The sequence below is a fragment of the Panthera pardus genome, unplaced genomic scaffold (assembly GCF_024362965.1).
Source record: "Panthera pardus isolate Hobbes unplaced genomic scaffold, ASM2436296v1 HiC_scaffold_8, whole genome shotgun sequence".
Taxonomy (NCBI): Eukaryota; Metazoa; Chordata; class Mammalia; order Carnivora; family Felidae; genus Panthera; species Panthera pardus.
In genome coordinates, this window is record NW_026527013.1 from 55,257,713 (window position 1) to 55,280,528 (window position 22,816).

The window sequence follows — 22,816 nt, forward strand, 5'->3', positions numbered from 1 at the left end:
TCATTTTCTTGGCTGATGCTATGAGGATGAATGCTTAGAAAACTTACACCGGTGAGATTAACAATCTCATATATATGTAACTATGACTATTACATAGGCATTGCCATTGATTAAATACATTTATTCAATAAATGTTTTTGATTGCCTGCTTTATGCCAGGCACAGAGCTAGGCAGTGAGTAAAACAGTGGTAAATAAAGCAGATATGGTCTCAGTCTCAAAAAAGGAACAATGAATATACGATCATAAATTATAAGTGAAGGGAGAAGAAGGAGGTGCTTTCATAGGGAGTAACAAGGGGGAACTGTTTAGATATGACAAGGAGGGCTGCTCTGAGTCTGTAAGAGAAAAAGGAGCTCTGTGAGAGCACAGGGAAGTTTCCAGGAGAAGCAGCATGTGTAAAGGCACTGAGGCAGCAAAGAGCTTGGCCTGTCACAAACCAACCTGGAGTAGAAGAACCCTCCTTTCTCTGACTTTGAAACTATCTCCACAGAGGAGGCTTTAACCCCATTACAACCACCTCCCTGCTCTGCTCCCTGCTCTGGGCCTCCCTCTCCACCCAGCACAGTGATTGCTGTACAACATTGGGCCATGTCCATCTCCTACTTGAAAACTTTCAATGGCTCTTTCCTGCCACTGGCAATGAGGTCCCAGAAAACGTCTCAAGAATTTTCTCCTCATACTCAAAATCCAGGTATTTGGTCTTGTTAAATTCTTATCAAATCTTTATTTCTGCTCTCTGAGAATGCCACAATGAGGTGCTAGAATGATCAACGGATGGATGGATGGATGGATGGATGAATTGGGAGAGAGGAGGAAGCATCCACTTGCTGGAGTGGCTGGGCCAAGGCTAGCCCATGCTTCATGTGGTCAGGGACACTGTTCCTACCTCTTGTCCAGGCAGGGAGAAGCATGGCCAGGGTAGGGGACACCAGGACAAGAGAAACTGAGCCTTAGGCTATGGTACAACTAGGGGCCATCTTTGGAGCTCTTTCTCCGCTACTGCAGGAACCAGAACCAGGGATACCTGGAGCCCAAGCAACAAGGGGCTCTGTCAACAGCAAGATAGGCATCCCTTGGTCCACACTGGAGCCATGAAGCCAGATAGATCAGAGACAAGGTGGCCTGTTCCTGCCTGGGCTTTTGCTGACATAATGTGTGTGTGGCAGCATCTGTAGCTGTGTCCTTGTGTACAGATGCACAAACTAAGTCCTGACTGGGGCTGAATCATAACTTACTCTACTGTCCCACTGGCTACCCTTATGGTCAGACCTCTTTCTTCTTTTTTCAGAATTGACTTTGTTGTCCTCTTCTTTCAAACTAATGGAGCAAACAATGGATTTTGCAACAAGTCCTAGTCCGCCAAGGTGTAAAAAGGCACGTGAGCACCTCCCTTCCTAAGACCACCCTATGCCTTCTTCACTGCCCCTTCCCACACCACCAGAGGCCACCGGGAGTCAGAGGAACACCACACTTGCTTTAGAGACCACAGAACCTCCTTCAGGAAAGTGACTGCATGGGCCAGTCTCCTAGAGCCCTGGCTCCCTCTCCCTGACCCCAGAGCCTCCTGTGTCAATTTGCACCCTCAGACAAGGAATGGAGCCTTGCACCCCTATAAGAGGATAGCCACATTAGGCCCCAGCAGGAGCCCATTATGCTCTGTGGAGGATAACCAGTAGTGATGAGGGATGGAGCAGTTACCCAGTTAAATGTGTCCCTGAACTGTACTTCCTCATGCACTGTGAAGGAGGAAAGGATTCTCAGCCACGCCTCCCACGGATGAAGGGTGCCATCACGGTCCCAGGCAGCAAGCTGGAAATCTCAGCATCTCCTCACATAGCCAGTCACTATTTGAACACGACACCTCTTCTGGAATTTACCTTTAGTCTTCCCCGACTCCACTGGCATCTCTGTTGTAGCTCTGTGGACCAAGCATCTCCTGCCTGGACGCCAGTGACCACTGCTTTCCTACCCTCTCCCATTCCACCCTGGCTGGCTTCAATCTTCCCTACCCAGCAGCCAGAGGGGCCTCCTCAAAACCCAATCTGATCATGTCACCCTCTCGCTCGAATTGTTCAGGGTGTCGGGCAAGGCTCTGCTCAATTTGGGATGTAAAAAAAGTGGGTGTCCTTGGGGCTTAATGCTGCCATGAAGTCTCCCCAACATTGGATGCTACCTCAGGCCAAGAAGAGGGTTGGACTCCATAGGACAGAGCCATGAGTGACACTGGGGAGACAGCCATACAAGTCAAACCCCCAGAGACAGGGAGAGAGTGACTCAAGGTCACATGGCAAATCTAGGCCAATACACATTGCCTCCGAGGATGCCTGTCCCTACGCTTGATCCCATTTTAGAGATGTGACAACAGAGGCCTAGTTGGGTTTCCATAGTGCACTGATGTACGGAGCTGGGCCTCAGGTTATCAGGGTGAAAGGAGGCTTTGTTTTTGTTGTCTGTGCTATTATTTTATTTTCTGTTTGAGAGGTGGTAGCATGCAGAGATTAGAACTCACACTCTTGAGTCAGACTGCCTGTGTTCAAATTCCATCTTGGCCCCATAGTGGCTGTTGTATAACTTCACCAAGCCTCAGGGTTGCCTAATTCACTGAGCTGCCTGGAGGATTCACTGAGTTACATAATGTAAAACAATTAGAACCATGCCCAACACATAATAACTTATTAAACGGGAGCTCTCTCCATTACCAGCTCAGCTCTAGCTGCATACAGTTATTCTATGATTTACCTACTGTTGTCTTTAAGTCAACTCATTTTTAACATTTGCTAATACTCTGACCTTATCTCAAGTGATAACACCCATGAAATGACTGTGCATTCCTTTAATCTTTTCTTTTCTTCTTTTTTTTAATGTTGATTTACTTTTGAGAGAGAGAGAGAAAGAGGGACAGAGTGTAAGTGGGAGAGGGACAGAGAGAGAGGGAGACACAGAATCCGAAGCAGACTCCAGGCTCTGAGGTGTCAGCACAGAGCCTGATGCAGGGCTCAAACCCACGAACTGTGAGATCATGACCTGAGCTGAAGCTGAATGCTTAACTTAACTGACTGAGCCACCCATGCACCCCTCCTCTTTTTCTTAAAAAAAAAAAAAAAAAAAAAAAAAAAATTTTTTAAAGAGAGAGAGCACGCACATGGGTAGGGGCAGAGGGAGAGAAAATCCCAGCAGGCTCCAAGCCCAGGGCGGAGCCTGACACAGGGGGCTCCATCCCATGATCCCGGAATCATGACCTGAGCTGAAATGAACTGAAATCAAGAGTAGGACACTCAGCTGACTGAGCCACCTCTAACTTTAAAATAAACCATACGATTATTAATCTATAACAGTTTGATTAACATTATGTTGCTCACCATCAGAGACCCACAGGCCTCACATTGATAAACACAGTTACCTTTGACCCATCAACCATCCAACTGCAACCAACCTCAAGCTTTGGCTGGAAATGTGGCCCATGATCTTTTATTCTACTTCTTCTTCTGACTTCTGTTTTCAAGAAAGATCTAGAACAGAAGTCAGGAGACAATGGTTTGGGTTCTATAATGGTATTTCTGGCTTGTTTATTTCACTGTCTCATTTAGGGATTGTGAGCGCAATGAATGGAGATGAACTGCCATTAAAAATATACTTTCACAACATAAAAGAACAAGTATAATCCAATGCCTTTGCAGATTTAATGGAAGTTGTAGTGACAGACCTGATCTTGGACAGAAGTCATTCGTTTAATAAGCAAATAAAAATATTCTAAGACCACAAGTGTCAACACAGCTGCCCCTATAGACCCTTCATATTTGCTACCAGGCTGATCTTCAAATACAGGGAAGAAAACAGCTCTGAGAAATGTTTCGACAACTTACACTCAAATGCTCCATCAGGCTCTAGTAGAACTTGTGTCCTGTGTGAGTAACCACTTCTTTCCTTGGGGAAACAGATTGGGAACCCTGACACATCTCATTCATTTCCCCAGTCTGTCACCATAAACTTCTGAGATGGGTCCTTTGCATAGAAGGGAACACTGCAAGGCTCTGTATTTTTAGTTGCATGGTTCCTGTCTGGTTTTTCAGTCATTCAAAAAAAATCTATTAAGAATCCTCTGTGTTTCAGACTCTGAACTGTAGGTACTGGTAGGACAGTGGTGAACAGACGCTGCCTTTGTTCTATGGAAAATGTCCATTATAACTGAGATGTTGTCTCCAGATAGCTTATTTGACCATAACAATATATTACATATGAGAAAGCCTTCTAACCCACCACCCGCTCATCTATATACTTTTTCATCTACTCACCCATTCACCTATCCATCCCTCCACCCACCCATCCGTCTATCCAACTACCTACCCACTTAGCCATCCATCCATGTGTCCGTTTGTCCACCTGCCCATCTGGCCATCATTCTATCCAGCTATCCAATCATCCCTTACTCACTTACTCAACATACAGAGATTAGCATGTACTTCAAGGAGCTAACACAGGGAGTACTCAAAGATGATTAAAGTACTATCTCTGGCCTATATCTAGTTAAGAGGGTGAGCTCAGAAGTCAGGCTGCTTGGTTTAAATCCCAGCTCTATCACTTCAAACAAGCTACTTAACCTTTCCATGCCCCAGCTTTTCGCGTGTTTGTTTTTAAATCTGTAAATCAAGGGAGATGACACATGCCCGGAAAAACCAGCAAAAGGGCCAGGCAGTCAGGACTGTAAGTTTAGAGACCAAGTGGCCTGGAACTTTGGCATCAGATAAGAGGAGAGTCACTGTGTGACTTTAGGCAAGTCACCCAATCTCTCTGTTTCCCATCTGTGATGTGGGGATGAGTATGTAGGTTCATGTGGGATGAAATGAGAACATAATGGAGAAAGTGGTCACTGCCTGGCACGCAGTAGGTCCTTTCTGGCCAGCCTGCAAAAGGGCCAAGTTCTAAACCCCCAGACTAGTCCCCACAGAGCTGTGTCCTCCCTCTGAGTCGACTTGTGTTTTAAAGGGAACATAAATTAAAGCTGCCCGGAGCTCATTACCTTAAATGACCCTCCAAATGAGCACAGTCCTTTCCAGCAGCCTAGAGTCGTAAAAGGACATGTGCATCCACGTGGGGGGATGAACAGTTTGTAACCCAGCCCAGGGCTGCCCATTAAATCCCATTCTATGTGACAGTCGCCGGGAACCATAACCCTAAGCACGGCCAAAATGGCCTAATAACTCATAAAAAAGGAACGCTGGCCTCACTGGGAATCGGTCAGTGGGCACTCTGGCCCCAAACTCCATCTTTGTTGGTGCAATGATATGTGTGAAGGAGGCCAGACTGCAGACGTAACAGCCTTTGGCTCCTGTGACATAGGCTGGGACCTTTCTGAAGTTCGCCAGCTCAGCCAGGAGGGGCAGGGGGCTTCAGGGTTGCTCTCTGGGAGCTGGAAAGTTGGAGACGGAGGAGACAGGATGACTACCCTAATTAGCAGAGCAGCTGGAATAGCTTGGAAGTGGAGGGAGAGGAGGGCTGGCTGCACAACCAGGGATTTCCAAACCCTCAGACATTCAATCCTGCCCCCTGCCTACTCTCTACACCCTCTCACCCCCAGGCACCTTCACAGTTCATTCAAACAATCCCTCTAGACCTTCCCCAGGTGCTACTTTCTGCTCTGAGACTTCCTTGTCACTCAGAACTGACCCCTCCCATGCCCCCCTTCCTCAAAGGGACACTGAGACTTCCACAGACACAGGCATCATCTGCACTATAACTGGGAACCTTCGACTGAATATGGTGGAAATGGCTTAAGATGGGGGTCAGAGCCCCAGGGGTCCTGGATTCACCACTAACCCAATGCATGATCTGGGCTACACGACTGTCAAGGTGGGCCTCAGTTTTCACACCTGTAAAATGGAGGTGGAGAACAAAAAACCCAGGCATGTGAAGTGTGCTGAGACCAGACCGTGTGCACCCCACAGCCCGAAAGCAGCTGCCTGCCTGTCTCCTCACCCCTGGAGTGAATCTCTGCTTTGTTCCCTCTTGGAGGGAATGCATCTTACACCCAGGGTCAGCCAAGGGATAGCGCTTGTAATGGTTGCCAGAAACATGATTGAAGGAGAGGCTTTTTAAAAAATTCAATTTCCATTTTCACTAAGTAAAAACAGAAGTACATCCTTGCTCTCTGTCCTATGACATCCCCACCCCTCTTCTTGAAACACAGCATCAATGGTTTTATAGGAATTTGTTTTCTTGTTATAATAACTTTATTGAGATATAATTCACATATCATAAAATTTACCCTTTTAAGTAAGTGTATAATTCAGTGCTTTTTAGTGTACCCACAGAGTCTTGCAACCATCATCACTACTTAATTTTAGAACACTTTCATCAACCTCAGAAGAAATCTTGTACCACTAGGACTGCCCCCTAATTCTAGGCAACCACTAAATTTACTTTTTGTCTCTATGGATTTACCTTTTTCTGGACATTTCATATAAATGGAATCCTACAATATTTGTCCTTTTGTTTATGGCTCCTTTAGTACAATGTTTTCAAGGTTCATCCGTGCTTTAGCATGTATCAGTATTTCATTCCTTTTTATGGCCAAGTAATATTCCACTGTAAGTCTATACCACATTCTGTTTATCCCCTCACCTGTGGATACACATTTAGATTGCTTCCACTTTGGGGCTATTATGAATAGTGCCTCTGTGAACACTCTGGTAAAAGTTTTTTGTGTGGACATATGTTTTCATTTCTCTTGAAAAAAGAAATATATATATATATATATATATATATATACATATATATATATATATATATATATATGTAGAACGGCTAGGTCATATGGTAACTCTGTGTTTAAGATTTTGAGGAACTGCTGGACTGTTTTTGGCCGCACCATTTCACATTTCCACTGCAATGATGAGGGTTCCAATTTCTCAACATCCTCATCAATATTTGTTATTGTCTGTCTTTTTAATTGGGTTTGAAGCAGTTTTATAGGGATTTTCAAAAAATTTTGTTCTTGATTCCAGTTCACCTCCTCCTGCTCCAAACAAACATCTCTTTTTCCCCCTAGGCAAAGGGGAACATAGCCGTACCTATGAAGGCGCTCTTTTTAGATAACCCACGGGGTTCAGAAGTCCAGGGGAGCAACATTAATGCTTGTGGAAGACAAGCAGAAGCCTCACAAAATGACACACTAATATAAAGAGGTAACATATGAGAGAAAAATCATAAGCCAGAGCCCCAAACTCACCAGAGCAATTGTCTCTCAGGTTCTCGTTTTGGGAAACAATCACTAACCCTCCTGCAACTTGGGGTGCCAGTCAAGACAGCAGAGGAAGAGTCCTGGCCCATAGCAGCAGCCACACGGCTAGGCCACAGGCCGGGCCTCGCTCTGACCACTGACCCTCGCATGTCAGCCACCTTTGGGGCCCCAGCAAAGGACAATGTTAAAGGACACATTTCACCTCCTGAGGGCAGTTCTGCCACTTGTCAGCCCAATGACCCCAGGCCAGTCACTTAACCTGGCCAGCTCCCTCCTTTGTAAAATGAAGATGGTAACAGCCCTCACCTTCCCAGAGTCTAGAAGATGATGTCTGTGAATGAGGTGGGTGAACTGCTCAGCACAGTGCCTTTGCTACAATCAGTCTGAGCTAAAGGCGAGGGCTGAATTAATCAGGCAGAGCTCCTCAATGTGGTACAGACCTGAGTTCCAGCCCCACCTCTGCCACCAGCTTGCTGTGTGACCCTGGGTGGGCCCTTTCCTCTCTCTGGGCCTCAGCTTCCTCATCTGTAGAATAAGGGAGTCAGAGAACCTCTGAAGGCCCTTCCCAACTTGGAGCTCTGTGACTCTACGTCCAAAGGGGCCCCCCCACGAAGCCGAGGAACTCTGTCCTCGTGATTCCTGCACATCTCGGCCCTCATCGGCCTTCGCATGCAGCCAAAGCACTGACTCACTGGCCCACGCACACTTCTGCACTTTCCCATCACTGTGCCTCCTCCAAGGCTATTCCAGAATTCCTGCCCACCCCCTTCCTCCACTTGCCCCCCAAGGGCTACACACGTGCCAGCTCTTCTAGGAAGCCTTCTGCATCTCTCCTGCTGGAAGGGGCTCCCATCACAGTTTACATTTTGTGACTGCAGTTATTTATGTTCCTGTATTAGGTCCCCTATTAGACACAAGTTCTTCGAGGGAGGGGATCATTTGCTTGCTATGCACTTCTGTGTGTTTCATGAATGGTGCACAGTAGGTGCACAACAAACATGCACTGAACGACTGTCCTACCCCAGCCAATTTATCTGACTTCCCCTTAGCCTATCAGTGAAGGCCTCCCTATTCCTGTATGTACTTGGCCCACAGCAGGTGCTCAACACCTTTGGTAAAAATGGTACCAGCAGGTGCTGCCATGAGAATGCTGTGGCTAGCCGAGTCTTAATGGATAAATGGGCTTTTCTTTCTTTCTTCCTTCCTTCCTTCCTCCCTCCCTCCCTCCCTCCCTCCCTCCTTCCTTCCTTCCTCCCTCCCTCCCTTCCTCCCTCCCTCCTTCCCTCCTGCCTTCCTGCCTTCCTTCCTTTTTACTAATTAGACCATTATTTGATATTACTTCGAAAATGGCTGTGGGTGGGGGTTGGGAGAGTCACCCTGTGGGGTGCATCTGGTTCACCCATAGGCTCAGTGGATGCTGAAAGACTGGTGACTGGGATTGCCTCAGCTTCCTCATCTGTGAGATAAGCTCCACAGCTGTCAGTCCTAAGTACCCAGCCCAGAGCAGGAGGAAACTTGGACCCATCTTTCTCCTGTCCTGACTGCTCTGAGATTCAGAGTAAGCAAGACCACAGGGGAGGTGGAAGGGAGGGGGGCCGTTGATGCCACCTCAGGCAGCGGGAGAGGATGTGGTGGCTGGAGATTCATGAAGAACACTGTAATTTTATAACTGCACACCACATCTGAAGCTGCCAGGAGCCGGGAGAAGGGTCATTTGTGGTTTCTTTGTGTGGTGGTCTGAAAAGCAGTCCCCTTTTCCCACCCCTCCCTTCCACAAGGACACAGCTAGCCAATAACAACAGGAGCAGCCGCACTAGTAGAAGCAGAGCCAGTGATCTGGGGTGCTTACTACGTGCCAGGTACTTTACGAATGTTTCCCAGCCACTGTATCCTGTAGGTGTTACCATGCCCATTTCACAGATGGGGAAACAAGTGCTGACAGGGTAAGTGCAGAGCTGGGAACGGAACACAGGGAATCTGGCTTCAGAGTCTGTTCTTTGGGCGACTAATCTATACTGCTTCTATACAGCAGCGGCAGTAGCAGCTAACTACTGTGAGTGGTGAGCTGAACACGTCTCATCCGTTACCCCACTAGATCCTTTCAACTACTTGGTGAGTATCATCCTCGCTTTTCACCTGGGGAAACTGAGGCTCTGTGGGGCTAAAAGACTTTCCCAAGGCCTACTGTGCTATTCCTCTTCCACCAACTTCTCCTGGACAGAACCACAGATGACCCTCAGCTGGGCCCACTCATGAGACACATTCATTCCTCTGGTTCACTGCTGCCTCGTCTGTGCTGGGAGACAGGCATGAGAATGTACAAGAGGTGCCAGGACACAGGGCAGGGTCTACAGTGCAACCACACGAGAAGGGCAGAGGGCGAGGGCCTTCCAGACACACATCAACACACGAGTCGCGTGTGGCCAGAGTGGGACAACTGGATGGGGGACACAGAGGGAATCAATCATACAAAGGCAGACAGAAATAAACACACTAAGGCTCAGACCCAGAAGGGAAGGTGACAAAGGCAAGGGAAACACCCCTGGACCCAGACACACACACACACACACACACACACACACACACACACACACACACACACATTCTTGTCACATGACCCATCTTGTGGTCTTGCTGAACTACATCTGCCTCTTTTGTTCCCAATAGGGACGAAGCATTTTCAGAGAAATGCTACCCTTTGCCAAAAGCCTTTAAGATCCCATAAATCCACCTTGTTTCTCGAGGGCAGGGACTGCCTGCCAAGAACAGATGCCTGGGAAGCATCTGCTGACCTGACTCCTTCACACTGGTCAGGACCTAGGGTACATGGCTGATGGATTCTCCTCCCTGGACCCAGGTCCAACGTCACCTCCTACTCCAGGAAGCCTTCCCCGACCAAGGAGGCAGGGCTACAGAGAAGCTAATGATGCTTATGCTTTGGGCCCCACACCTGCATGGGTTCCTTTCAAGTCTCTGTAGATTATTTAGTATTCTTCACTGTATATTCTTTTTTCTTAAAGAGACAACACAGGTTGCATAAGCTTAACAACCTGCCCCTGTGTGGCCACACCTACTTACAGAAGAGGCCCTGGTCCCCTCTATGTGCCCCTGTACCCATGGAGGGTACCCTGTACCCTCACCTGGCTATGGTCTTGCTTTTTACATGTTTTCTCTCCCTCACCAAACTGTGAGCTCCTTCCTGCCAGCCAAGAGTATTCAATGCTGCATATAACAGGAGCTCAACTAATACCTACTGTCTTTAGTTGGTTCATGGGGATGGGAGAGAGCACCTCCAGCCAGGTCCCTCCTGGCATCCCTGAACGGGTGTGGACTTGGAACACTTCAAGATCAGAGCTGCCCTACTCAGCACAGGCACAGCCATGCATATGGATGGAGCACCCACTCAATCTGCATATATTGACGGTCTAACCCATGCCTGGCACGGGACACAGAGGTGAAAGGGATCCCCCTTATATGCCCTTGGCACACTCATAGTCTAGTGGGAAGCCCAACAGACCGACAGGAGAGGAGGTAGTGTGTGCTATGAGGAAGCAGCACAGTAAAGGACCCCTAAACCTGTGTGGGTGTGTGTGGTGAGGAGGGAATCACAGAAGGGTTCCAGCCCAGGGTAAGGCCTGACTGAGCTGAGTCTGAAGGTTGAGCAGGAGACAAAGAAAAGACAATGGTAGGGGAGAACATTCCAGGGAAGTTCATGCAAAGGCACTGTGGAGAGAAATGTTGGGGTCCATGTGCAGGGAACCAGAAACATCTACTGCTCCACATGGAGGGCTGGGAGAAGAGGTTGGCAAGGCACCTGGCGTCTCAAATGCAGGGCTAAGGCACCTGAACTGTGTATCCCAGGGGTAATGGGTAGCCAGAGGAAGGCTTTTAGCCAGGGGAAGAACCTGCCTAGTTGTGCTCCCTGGAGAGTTTTTCCCCCCGGCCACTTGTGAACAGCAGTGGGAGACATGCTAAAGGCTGGGAACCCAGAGAAGGCTGGGAAGGGCCTGGGAGGGGGCTGGTGAGGCACGGGCTCAAGGAAGCCTATGGGACACAACACACACGTATCCTCATTTCACAGATGAGAAAACGGAGGCTCCAAGGTATTGGGAGATTTGCTCAGGGAGACCCAGCCAGAAAGTGGCAGTTCCAAGATTAAATTCAGGTCTCCCATCCCCAAATATAACCTTTGTTTCTTAAAGTGTGAAATCAGGTGTATAAAAGCAGTAAAGACAGTGCCTGGACACCTGCATGGACTCAATGAACATTAGTTTCCTTTCCTATTCTTTCCCCTCCTTTCCAGTTCTTATCCAGGCCTTAAAAATTAGCCTGCATCCCAGAATAATCAGTACAGGGCCTGTTTTTACAAAATTTCAATTTACACACACTTCTTAAGGAACACTTCTGTGGCATAAGTGAAACCGTGGCATAAGGAATCTATGTTCCCTGTGTGACAGGGCCGAAGGCAGTTGGCATGTTCTGTCCCCGTCGTGCTTCTCACAGCTGGGCTGTGGGCTACATGGGGGCAGTGAGCTTGCTGTATGTATGTTAGGGCTGCAGCAAGTGCCCATCTAACAGGTGGAGAAATTGAGTTTCAGGGTGGGAAGGAGTAGAGGCAGATCTCCTGTTACCCAGCTCCATGCTCTTTCCACTGCTCCCAGGAGCCTCCCTCAGGAGCAGGGGTCAGCTGCCTTGGCGTTTTGGAGGCAGGCTGGGTGTGGCAGTCTTGGAGGGAAGAGGCAAGGGGAGGGGCTGGGCTGCCTGGGAAGCGGGACCTTTCCCTTGACAACAACAAAAAGTCTGTCCTTGGGGTGGGAAGAGGGGCACCCGCCCTCAGCCCTCCCACCAGCGCCCAGACACATCTTCTGGGCTCCCAAAGGCTGTGCCCCTCCTCCACCCACCTCCTAGGCCTTGTCCTGCATTTCCTGTAAATACCGACACTTCCTCCCCCGGGAGGGCCTGGCAGTGCTGGGGCCACACCCGGCTGGCCTGCTAGCCCAGCACACAATGGCTGGGCCACTCTGCATCCCAGGCCGTCCCCAGGACCCAGAGAAATGCCACCCTTTGCTTGAGCTGCCCCAATCCAATGCTCCCATGGCAAAAGTGGGCAAAGTAAGGCCTGGGTGGGGTGGGGAGAAGAAGTTTGACCCAGGCTGCACAGCAAGTCTGCCGCACAATGTGAGGTCACACCTCACTCATCTCTATACCCCTGCCACATGTAGAGTCTAGGAAATGAAGATGCTACTTAGGAGCAGACTCTGGAGCCAGCCACCTGGCTTTCCAAAACCTGGTTCTCTGCTGCTCACCAGCTATGCAACCTTAGGCAAGTTTTCTGTGCCTCGTTTTCCTCATCTGTAAAATGGGGAAAATGATAATACTAATCTCACTGGGTTTTTGTGTGAGTTGCCATATATAGAAAGTATCTAGGGTAATGGCTGTAAACACTGTTACTATGTTACTGTTGCAGTTTTTAATCTTTAGCACTTATTTATTTATTTATTTATTTATTTATTTATTTATTTATTTAATTTTTTAGAGAGAGAGAGAGAAAGCACAAGCAGGGGGAGAGGGGCAGAGAGAGAGAGGGAGAGAGAGAGACAGAGAATCTCAAGCAGGTCCACATTGAACACAGAGCACAATGCGGGGCTCAATCCCATGACCCCTGGATCATGCCCTAAGCCAAAATCAAGAGTCAGATGCTCTACTGAATGAGCCACCCAGGCGCCCCTATTGTACTTTTTAAATGTCCACTGAAAACTCTATCCAGTACAGACCCAGGTCTCCAGGCTACAGCCCACCAGGGATGCATCTGGGGGTTGGATTTCCAACCTCAAAATAGTTCAGAGTTAGAAGGGCTGTACTGGGAGTCAGGAGACTTTTGTTCTGCCAGTGACTCACCCTGTGACCTTGAGCAAAATCACTTCCCTCCTCTGTCTGTGCCTCAGTGTCCTCAGCTATTAAACAGGGTTCAAAATCCCTGCTCTGCCTACCTCATGGGTTGTTGGGAGATCATATGAGTATTTAAGGTTGGAGCCAACATTCCCAAATAAATCATCACAAAACCTAAGTCTCTAACAATAAACTCTGAAAGTCTTTCTTGGTATAGTGTTAATTTCATGGCTACACTGAGCGCTTCCTGTGTACTTGCCCCTAGGTAAGCACCTATCTGCAATCTCTCATTTACTCCTTGGGACAGGTACACAGTGGCATATTATCATCTCATGTCACAGATGATGAAACAGGCCACAGTATGGATTGGAACAGATCTCTCTGCCTCCAAAGAGACTACGTATGCTGCCTCTAGGGGAGTGGTTCCTTCAGTGCAATACCCTAGGCTCTAAGAGTGGGCTGTACAGGCTTTTCTTACCCACTCCCCCATCCCCTCACCCCTTGGCTAAGATCTGCACCACACTCTACAGTCTACAAATATACCTGCATATTCCATCTCACTTGATTTTGCCCACAAACCTGTACGGCAAGCACTAGTACCTGGAGAGGCAGAGCAGCCTGCCCAGGGGCCCACAGTAAGAGAGAAGAAATAGAGGGCCAGAACCTGGGTGTCCAGCCCCATGCTTAGAACTCTCCCCTTTGCAGGACAACACCTCTTTGTTTCCTGCATGGACCTCAGAGCATGCTGGATGGTGGTTCCTGACTCCAGAGCTGGCATGGGGGCATGTCAGGACCCGGGCGCTATGAGCATTTGGGGGGTCGGGTATCTGGAAGTGTTTAGGAGCTGTGCAGGAAAGCCTGAATTTTTTTTTTTTGGCCAGTAATTGCTTTGAAATATGGGTTCAGAGGGCTGGGCTGCAGTGCCAGCTGGCACAGCCTTCTTTCCACACGCCCAGGACAGAGACTACAACAATGGAAGCCTGGAAAACTGCACACCATTCTGTAAGCATTTCCAATTCCATTTCTGAAAGAAAGTGCTGGAAAAGAGGCAGTGAACTGGAAACAGAACCCTTGAGGACAGTGTGGCACCCTCCTCAACTCCACCCTCACAAATCCCATCCTTCAACTCCCCCACCCTGTGCCTTCAGGGAGGAGCCCCTAAGCCCTTAAACTGGTCGGGGCATTTTCCTCCACCTGAAGATCAGACTGTATACCCAGGTTCAATTTAAATGAGTCTGTCCCCAGTTAGTGATTCAGGAGAAGAGTCTTACGGGAAGCAAGCTGGAAGGAAGGATATCAACTAGGTAAGCATTTCGTAAGAGCACATCATCTTTACAGAAATAAACCACAGGGCCAGCTGGGTCAAGCTCTTGCCTCTGTAATGACACCCAGCTCCAAATCCAGCCTCCGAGCCGCCCAGCTCCTCATCCCTTCAGCCTTCCCCTCTTACCCCTGACCACCAGGACCCCAACTTCAGTCTTAGCCCCTCTCCACATTCTGGGAACGCCACTAGTTGGAGGGTGGGGGAACTTTGCTCAGTTCTGCAGGATCAGAGCATAAAGTGTATTAAGGCAGTTCTCGAACTGTAAAATCTAACAAGACAAAGCATGCTGGGGTGCTCACAGCTCCAGAGCTCACCTGGACTATGCTGTTTCTGATATAAAGCCACCTTGTAACCCTGCTCCAGGGCTGGGTTCCTATCCTGATAAACTCTCTCACATCCAGCTACATTTATCCTACCTGTATCACCTGCTCATCCAGAGAAACTTCCCAAACCTCCCAGAGCAGAAAGAAAAACTAACAGATAAGACTGAAATAATGTCATAGCTTTCCATGGGGAGATGAGAACCCCATCCCTAGAGGTGCTCAAGCTCTGGCTTGTTGAGAACTGAAGTGTCCAGTGGGGGACTGGGTGTCCCCATCTCAAAAGTCCTTTCCAAACCCAAACTGACTACCCTCATTAGCTGTAATTCAAACTTCCCAGAGTAAAATAAGTTATGAGTTGATGAGGCCAGCAAGTTGAGGATGACTTCAGAGTGCAGCTAGGGGAAACCTTTCCTGCAGTTCACCTCAACCCACAAGATACAGCAAGAGAGTCGCCACCTGCCTTTAGAAGAAACCCTGCAAAGGAGATCACCTGGGGTGGGGTGGCACCAAAGGATTTTTTGACAGGGCTTACAGAAAAGAGAAAAACCAAGACCAACCAACCAAACAACAAAATCTAGAAGCTCTCCCTAGAGTAAGCTAGGCAGAACTTCTGAGTAAGCTAAGGCAGAACTTCTCAAAACTCTCAAATTCCAGGAGGCACAGAAGTTAGAACCTGAGATGACATAGACACCTGTCTGAAACCCAGGGTAGCGACTTCCTTGAGCACATTAGAAGGTAATGAGACACCAGTCATGGGCTATTGCTATAACTAAATACCAGAAGTATTTAGTTAACAGGGGAGATAAGGGAAAGACTTTCCAGGAAGGAAGAACAGTATGAACAAAGCCATGAAGACAGGTATGTGCGTGGCCTATTTCAGAGAAACTGGGGTTTCTTTTTTATTCAAGCATGACACTATGTCAGCTCTTTATATGCACTAGGATAGGATTCACTAGCTGCATTTCACAGATGACAAAATCGAGGCACAGAGATATGACACAACTAAGCCCAAACTACACAGCTGTTAAACCAGGGTTTAAAAATGAGCCTGTCTGACTGAAAAGCAAAATGCTTTTATATCTACCTGTCTAAAGGGACCCTTTCCACATCTCTTCCTCTACACAAATACAGGAGCATCTGCAAGGTCCCAAGGCTGCCTCCCCTCTGCAATGGACCGGATCCAGAGGGAGGTGGTTCCCCATGCAGCTAGTTATGAAGAAGCCACATGGTTAGGGGATTGTTCCTCTAAGGGTTGACTGGGGATTCCTGGGGAAGTCTGTTACAAATGAACATTTCTGGGCCATATCCCAGACCCTGTGGATCAGAATCTCTGGGTGCAGGGCCTGGAAACCTGCGTCTTTAACAGTTTTTTTTTTAAGGCATATTATGATTTGAGAAACACAGTAGCTGAGAGTCAGAAGATCTGGATCCAAATCCCAGCTCCCCTAGCTGTGCAACTCTGAGCAAGCTACTTCTTTTTCCCAAACCTCAGTTTCTCCATGTGTCAGGTGAGAATTCTTTCCCTCCAACTGTCAGAGTTGCTATGAGGATCAAATGAAGTTAGAAAATATCTTTTCAAATTAATGTTTTTATTTTCTTTGGGTAAATACCCAGTAGTGGAATTACTGAACCACATGGTATTTCTAGTTTTAATTTTCTGAGGAGTCTCCATGTTGTTTACCACAGTGACCATACCTATTTACTCAAGATACGGAAGCAACGTAAGTGTCCATTAACAGATGAATAGATAAAGCAAATGTGGTGTATACACACACAATGGAATATTACACAGGCATAAAAAGGATGAGATGTTGTTATTCGTGGCAACATAGATGAACCTAGAGGATATTACGCTAAGTGAAATAAGTCAGACTGAGAAAGATAAATACCATATGATTTCACTCACATGTGGAATCTAAAAAATAAAACAAATGAATAAACAAACAAAAAGCAGAATCAGACCTATTGATACAGAGAACAAACTGATGGCTACCATAGGGAAAGGGATAGGGGATGGGCAAACTGGGTGAAGGGGAGTGGGAAGTACAAGCTTCCAGTTATGGAATGAATAAGTCACAGCAATAAAAGGCACAGCATAGAAAATATAGTCAACAATATTGTGATAATGTTGCGTGGTGACAGATGGCAGCTACGTTTGTGGTGAGCATAGCATAATAATATAGAAACATTGAATCATTATGCTGTATACCTGAAACTAAGGTAACATTGTGTGTCAACTATACTTAAAACACTTTTTTTAAGGAAGTTAGAAAATCTCCCTGGGCATGCACAGGTGTAGACCCCAGACTCCAAATGTTCTAAGTTCCTTCCAGCCATGAGACTGGTACTTTGTCCATGGAAACGGCTCCCTGATAGGGAGTGGCTGGCTATGACTTCTTCAACAACAGGGAGTGGGATGGGGAGGGGGGCAGGGGGGACTCCCCACAGCCCTCCTCAAGGCAGGGTAAGCTGCATGGCATCCAGATGGCGCTCGGCACGAGACTTAGTACAGAGCCCTGGGGCGGAGGACTGTCTGCAACCAGGTCTGACTCAGTGTCGGCCCCCAAGAGAGTGTCTACAGAGGGAAGGGGGAGCCCCATCCCAGATTTCAAGGCTAGAAGGAAAAGACCACAGCAGGGAGGACATCTGGCACAGCGCATCAGACCCAGTCTGCATCCAAGCTAAAGACTCACTTTTAGCACACATAGCGAACAGTCCCCAAGCATACAGAGACCCCAAGGGTTCCCAGGCTGTTGAGCATAGTGCAGTTCAGCTCAGCATTTACAGAGACCCTGTGGTGTGCCAGGTACTCTGGTGTGCACACTCTGGTGTGCTAAGTTCAGGATGAGGACCCTTCCTTTCATGGAGAGCCAGAGTCTAAAAAGGAAAAAAATAAATCAAACAAAATGTTACACACAAAGAGAAGGAACTCAATTTAGATTCTCTTTTTCTTGAAGAAATATCAAGTATTCAACTCTCAGGATTTTTAACGCAAGAACAAGAAACGTATGACTTCACTCGAGAAATGTAACAAACACTTAAACATACAATTCTGTTTTCTATTTTAATATTGGGGAGGAGGACAGTAGGGAGGAAGCGCAGCACCGAGGTGTCACTGGGGCAGTCTGTCTTGGGCAAGATGACACCACAGAAAATGGGACCAGCGTCTGACACCCACCCTCCTGTCCGACTACCTACCCATCTGTCTGCCCACCCACCAGCCATCCATCTTCAAATCCACACACAGTACTGAAAATGCAAGACTCCGGCTAGACACTGAAGGAGAAGGGTTCAGAAGTGTCTGCTCACTTGGGGTTTGTGGTCTCGTGAGTAGTAACAACACAGTGACACACACACAGCCACAAAACAGGGAAGGCAGAAGACCCAGGAGCCGTAGGGATCAACTGTGAGGAAAGTTCAGATGACAACAGAGATACCATTAATTACCGAAAGATGCAACAGAGGCTTTACCGAGAAAGTGGTACTTAAAAGGGACCAACCTGTACCTCTGGAAGGATCTGAACCTGCAGAGAGTGAGAGAGCAGTTGGGCAGAAAGCACCACATGGGCAAAGGCTCGGAAGTCAGACCACTCAGGATGTGTAAGAGGACAAGACAGAATTCCACTCGAGGGATGGAGAGGGGGGCAGGAGAGATGCTAGGGTCCCGACAAGTGTGTGAGGCTAGAAGGGGGCTCTGAGGCCCTGTGAGGGAGAGCCAGGGTGCAGGAAAGGGAAGGAGGGCTTCACAAGCCTCCCAGCCTCGTGGGCATGCTGTGGGCTGGCCTCTGTGACCTGCGTACCTGCTCTGGTAATCAGGGAGGAGTCCACTCCTAGAGGTGCTATTTCCAGCCCCAGGCAGCAGCCGGTCCCAAGCGCTGACTGACTGGGAAAGGGATGGCTGTGGTCCTGAGGTCTGAGGTTGATGGAGAAGCTCCCCTCACACTCCTTGTAGGGAAATGGTGGAGGGGCCTGGCTGGGAACACCGCTAGTTGGTTTGAGGACAACTTGGCATTTTCAACATGGGGACGTGTAGTTCTATTTCTCTGAGTCCCAGAAAACTGCAGTTGCCCAAGCCGGGATGCCTTTCCAGGAAAAAAGCACACCCAACTTAACTGTCAGGCTGAGCACTGTGCCAGGCAGAAATGAAAGCCAAACGCCTGATTTTAGCAACTGCCTGAGTCCTCTTTGGGGGAAAATCACTGCAGAAAGCCAGGGTCTGGAACGCTGACACACTGTAGGGGTATGTGCGTGGGGGGAGTGCCTCTAAAGCCCCAGAACAGGCACTCTCAAGTGACTGGGAACTGTGGGAGGCAGGCAGGTTTTGGGGGGCAGCTACCCTTCAACCATACCAGTAAGGTCAGCACTGCCTGGTGACTGTGCCTTCTTCTGTCCCCAGATCCATGGGAGATGGCTTGGCACCCCGCCCCCCCACCTGGGTCCCCTCTAGATAAGGAAGAAAGGACAATTGTCAGTTATACCCATGCCCTCTGGTGTCTGACTTTTCCTGTATCTTTTCTGAAATCTTATCCTTAAAAAAACCTCTTCTCCTTAACTAAGCCTATTCATCTCCTTCCTGCCTCCAGTAATCCTTTTTGTGCCTGAGATTCCTGAATTATTCACACCGACCCATCTCCGCTAGTCAGTCCTCCATAATTTGATACCAACCAGGACAGAGCAGTGTTTAACCCAGGGGGCTCCGGCACTCTGCAAGTGTATGCACACCCTCGCCCGAAGAGAGGCAGCGTGCACCCTGCATACGGCGGTGCTTTGCCACGGTGACTCCCACTGTCTGTGCTTTTACCAGCAACCTCCGCAATTATTCCTCACTGTCCCTTCGCCATACCACAGCTCCCATCTTAATGGGACCCACCGAGCAGGCACAACCCTCTGGAGAGCCCGTTGGCAACACAGCACCCCCTTTTCCCATGCCACTCTCTTATGGAAGTAAACCCAAATGCTGAAAATGCTTTAATTGTAAGTACGTTCACCTGAGCATTCTTTACAATGCAGCACCATGTTAGAAACACCCTTAATACATAAGGCAAGGGAATGGGTACATTAATTTGGGGCACAACCATTCAAATGGAATATGCAATCACTTGGTACTGCTGTATCTGTAGAGTCTGGCAGACTGTCTCATAGTAATTTTTATTACTTTAGTAAGTTACTTAATAATATAGACAAATACAACATGCCATTAAATAAAATAAGCAAAATAAGAGATGTTATGCACAATATGATTATATCCACATTTAACACACCCTAGGTACATTCACACAACACAAGAACAAATATAACTAACAGTGATTAGGTTAACATGGTGGGATTGTCTTTTTTTCACCTTCGGATACGTTCATAAATGTCTGCAAATGTGTACACAAGTTGTTCACTGTAGCATTTTCAGAGGAGCGTAACACTGGAAACAACCTAGATACCATCAATAGGTGACTAGATATTGGAGTTCCTTGCAGTCATTAAAAAGAGTGGTGCAGATCTATATGCCTTGATAGGGAACAATGTCTGAAGTGACAAGAGCAAGGTCCAGAAGAGTGTATTCAATATGCTTCCATTTCTGTTTAGAAAAAGTCAAGGGTCGGGGCGCCTGGGTGGCGCAGTCGGTTGAGCGTCCGACTTCAGCCAGGTCACGATCTCGCGGTCCGTGAGTTCGAGCCCCGCGTCAGGCTCTGGGCTGATGGCTCGGAGCCTGGAGCCTGTTTCCGATTCTGTGTCTCCCTCTCTCTCTGCCCCTCCCCCGTTCATGCTCTGTCTCTCTCTGTCCCAAAAATAAATAAAAAACGTTGAAAAAAATAAAAATAAAAAAAATAAAAAAAAATAAAAAAAAAAGAAAAAGTCAAGGGTCGGGGGAGGGGTGTGTGTGTGTGTGTGTGTGTGTGTGTGTGTGTGTGTGCATGTCCTTGCACGTTCGCACACATATAAAACATCTGGTGGGGGGCTGGAGAACAGAAATTCAGGGTGGAAGATTTGATTTTTCACTGCAGATATGAATTTTTGGAGTGCATGTTATGTTTTACAAAACATTTTAAAAAGGGGTTTTGAACCAAAATGGACTGGTTAATTCTTACCTACTAGACATGATTTCCTCCCAACAGCATGATTTCCTCCTCTGTGGCCAGAATTCTGGCCATTGTAGTGACCTCTGTGATCCTGTGTCTCTTGTCCTCTAAACACTTGTCAGCTAATCAGATTAGCATGCGGGGGGAGGGGGGTTATTCCAAAGGAGGAGGGGAAGGTACCATGGCAGTCAAACCTCCTGGGACCTCCCCAGGTGGGCACAGCAGAGCTCAGATCACAGACAGAGTCAGTCACTGCCTGCAAAGGTGAGGAGGGGACTGAGGGGCTGGTTTTGGTCTGTTTTTCCCCACGGTTTTGGGAGACGGGTATGAGGGTACCCAAATGTCATCTGATTCTGTTTTCCTTTTTCTCCCTGTTTGAACCCGAACACCTGTAACCAGTTCCATCATTGTATTTTGGGGGCAGATAACTTGTTTCTTTAGCTTCGCAGGTTCACAGATGGAGACGAATTCTACCCTAGGATGGAGCTGCTTAGATAATTCAGATGATGGGACCTGGGACTCCGGAGCTGATGAGATCCCCATGAAACTTGTCGAGCTGATGCTATCACAAGATGAGATCTTTGGGGACCTTGGGATGCAGTGAATTCTCATTTGGGATGAACATGAATCTTTGGGTGTCAAAGAGGGGGCTGTCTTAGGCAGAACAATGGCCCTCAAAAATGTCCATACCCTGGGTCGCCTAGGTGGCTCAGTCGGTTAGGCGTCTGACTTCGTCTCGGGTCATGATCTCACTGCTCGTGGGTTCAAGCCCCGCATCGGGCTCTGGGCTGACAGCTCGGAGCCTGGAGCCTGCTTCGGATTCTGTGTCTCCCTCTCTCTCTGCTCCTCCCCCACTCACACCCTGTCTCTCTCTCAAAAATAAATAAAAATATTAAAACAAAAAAAAATTTTTTTTAAAGAAATACTTCAGGGGTGCCTAGGTGGCTCAGTCAGTTAAGCATCTGACTTCAGGTCATGATCTTGAGGTTCATGAGATTAAGCCCCGTGTCGGGCTCTGTGCTGACAGCTCAGAGCCTGAAGCCTGCTTCGGATTCTGTGTCTCCCTCTCTCTCTGTCCTTCCCCTGCTCATACTGTCTCTGTCTCTCAAAAAATGAATAAATGTTAAAAGAAAATTTAAAAAATGGTCTCAGGTCTCAGGTCTAATCCTGAGACCTATGGATATTTTGCATTATATGGCGAAAGAGACTGCAGATGTATTTAAAATTAACAGATGTTATAATCCAGAGATTATCAGGATTATCTGGGTGAGTCAATCTAATCACATTGGTCCTTAAAAAGAAAGCTTTCTCTGCCTGGAGTCAGAAATGCAAAGTGTGAGAAAGATTCTTTCTTTTTCTTTATTGCTGCAGGGGGGGTCCATGGAAAGCATGAGAAAGAATGCAGGCAGCCTCTAGATGCAAAAACCAGTCCCCCAGCAGGGAAACAGAGATACATCCCCTATCCTATTATATGAGTCTTACATGGAACTGAACTCAGCCAACAAACTGAATGCATTTGGAAGTGGATCCTCCCCCTCAGCCTCCAAATAAAAGCCCAGGCCAGAGGATACCCTGGCTTTGGCCTTGTGTGACCCTAAGCAGAGTACAGCCCACTGGACTTGTGACCTATGGAACTGTCAGATAGAAAAAAAAAGGACGTTGTTTTATTAAGTGCGTGGTATACTGCTATGGCAGCAATAGAAAACTAATATGTCATCTCAGAAATCACTTCCCTGGACCGTGCATTTTGCAAATGGGGAAAGCAAAGCTCAGAAAGTAGAACACCACAAAAAGATCACAAATCAAGAGACACAGAGCCAAAGAGCCCAGATGTTCTGGGCCAGACCTTGCTCTCAGAGGGAGACTCAGAGCTCTAAGCCCAAAACCAAACTGTGGAACACAATGAACACCTTTGTGAATGACCACAACCAATCACTTTAGACACGGTGAGTTATAGAGTGCTCCTC

General features: G+C 47.7%; 1 protein-coding gene across 2 annotated transcripts in view; it reads right to left on the reverse strand.

Annotated features, from left to right (window-relative positions):
• Positions 1-22,816, reverse strand: part of FGD5 (FYVE, RhoGEF and PH domain containing 5) — a 123,271-nt gene that overhangs the window by 70,509 nt on the left and 29,946 nt on the right. The gene's annotated exons all lie outside the window — the stretch shown is intronic.